Here is a 2,500-nt window from a genome sequence, read left to right as displayed (position 1 = left end):
GGTAATGCTTATTATTGTACTCATTATCATTATTGTTATTACTATTATTACTTTTATTTTCATTACTATTATTACTTGTAATCTTATTACTATATCTATTATTATCATTATCATTATTACTATCATTATTGTTATTTTTGTTTAATTTAGTATCATAAATATTAATATATCATTAATTATTACCGTTACTATTGTTGTTGTTTTTTGTCATTATTATTGTTATTATTATAGTAATTATCATTTTTATTATTATTATTATAAGTTTGATGATGATGATGATGATCGTGAAATCGATGATGATGATTATCATTATCAGTAATAATATTTCTACCATTATTATTATTATTAGCATTATTATCAAAACTATCGTTTTTACCAATATCATTATTATCTTTATCACCTTTAACATCATTATTATTGCGTCTTTTTCACTATTATTATTGTTGTCATCATTATGCTAACATTATTGTTATCATCATGTTTTTTCGTTATCAATATTTTGAATATTATCATTATTACTATTATCATTGCTGTTTTTGTTGCTGTTATCATTATCACTATTATTACACTTGTACATATAATTATCATTATTATTGCAATTGTCTATATTATCATCATCACTCTTATCATTATTATGACGACCATCATCATTATCATCAGTAACAGTATTAGTATTGACTCTGATGTGAAAATTTGTTGGTGAGTAAACATACCTCGGCTCCTCTAACTTTTAATCAGAAAGGTAGAAACTCCGTATTTTAGTGTCAATTCTTTTGATCTTTCTTTCTCTCTTTCTTTCTTTATGTGTTTGTTTCTATCAAAAAAGAAGAAAATATATATATGTGTGTCTGTGTGTGTGTGTGTGTGTGTGTGTGTGTGTGTGTGTGTACATTTTCTTTTTTGTCTATATGTATCTCCCCCGTTTTTTCTTTTTCTTTTTTTCTTTTTCTATTCATCTTTTTCATTTTCATCATCATCCTTCCTCCTATTCCTCCTCCTTCTTCATTATCATAATTATCCCCTTCCTCTTCTTCTCCCACTTTCATTACATCAGAATAGATGATTAACCAGAAGCAGCCTCTCAGGATAACAAGCTCTACATTAGTTCATATAACTCGTCTGAAAAGGTTAAGTGGCGGTTTCCATGAAGAACATTGAGGGAGGCTGTTGAATGTTCTTGACTGGGAAGCGTAGCGAAGATGAGTCTTTCTCTTTCCCTTTCTCTCTCTCTGCCTTTCTTCCTTTTTGTTACTCTCTGTTTCTGCGTTTATCAGTCTCTCTCTGTGTCTGCGTTTCTCTGTCTCACTGTCTCACTCTCCTTCTCTCTCTCTCTCTCTCTCTCTCTCTCTCTCTCTCTCTCTCTCTCTCTCTCTCTCTCTCTCTCTCTCTCTCTCTCTCTCTCTCTCTCTCTCTCTTTCTCTCTCTCTCCCTCTCTGTCTGTCTCTCTCTCTCTCTCTCTCTCTCTCTCTCTCTCTCTCTCTCTCTCTCTCTCTCTCTCTCTCTCTCTCTCTCTCTCTTCCTTATCCGAACGCCGGACACGCAGCCTTCTTGATCTCGCTTCGGTTGTCTTCATATCCAAGCAATTTTCCACTCTTCCCTCTTCTTCTTTATCTTTTAGCTGCTTTTTTTTTTTCTCTCTCTTTCTCTCTCCCTCTCTCTCTATCTCTCTCTCTCTCTCTCTCTCTCTCTCTCTCTCTCTCTCTCTCTCTATCTATCTATCTATCTATCTATCTATCTATCTTTATCTATCTATCTATCTATATCTAACTACCTATCTATCTATCTATCTCCCTTTCTGTTTTTATCTATTTATGCAGCTATATATCTGTCTATCTATCTATTTGTCTGTCTGTCTATCTATTTGTCTATCTATCAGTCTATCTGTCTGTCTATCTATCCATCTATCTATATATATAGGTATATCTATTTATGTCTTTATCCAATTGTATATATACCTCTGTCTTTATTCATTTATCTGTCTGTCTATCTATCTATCTATCTATCTCTTATATTCCTTCCTTTCTCTCTTTTTTTCTCTCTCTCTTTCTCTCTTTACTTCTCGTCTTTCAGTTTGTCTTATCTTATCTTCCACTTATACTCTTTATTGCCCTTTCGTTAATAAATAGAGAGAAAAAAGGAGAAAAATAAAGAAAAGGGAAAAATGACGGGGGGAAAATGGAATTCCCCGCAAGCAATTTTTAATCCTGCCAAAAGTTTAATATCCTCTTCTGGGAGAAAATCCTTCCAGTATGTTTATCTGTGAGTCTCAGGAGGGTGTCACATGGCTTTCCTTCCCGTGGCTAAGCTCTCTCTCTCTCTCTCTCTCTCTCTCTCTCTCTCTCTCTCTCTTTCTCTCTCTCTTTCTCTCTCTCTGATTTCGTTCTCTCTCTCTCTCTCTCTCTCTCTCTCTCTCTCTCTCTCTCTCTCTCTCTCTCTCTCTCTCTCTCTCTCTCTCTCTCTCTCTCTCTGTGTCTCTCTCTCTCTCTCTCTCTTTCTCTCT

This window comes from Penaeus chinensis, chromosome 19 (genome assembly GCF_019202785.1).
Source record: "Penaeus chinensis breed Huanghai No. 1 chromosome 19, ASM1920278v2, whole genome shotgun sequence".
Taxonomy (NCBI): Eukaryota; Metazoa; Arthropoda; class Malacostraca; order Decapoda; family Penaeidae; genus Penaeus; species Penaeus chinensis.
This window is presented reverse-complemented; position numbering follows the sequence as displayed.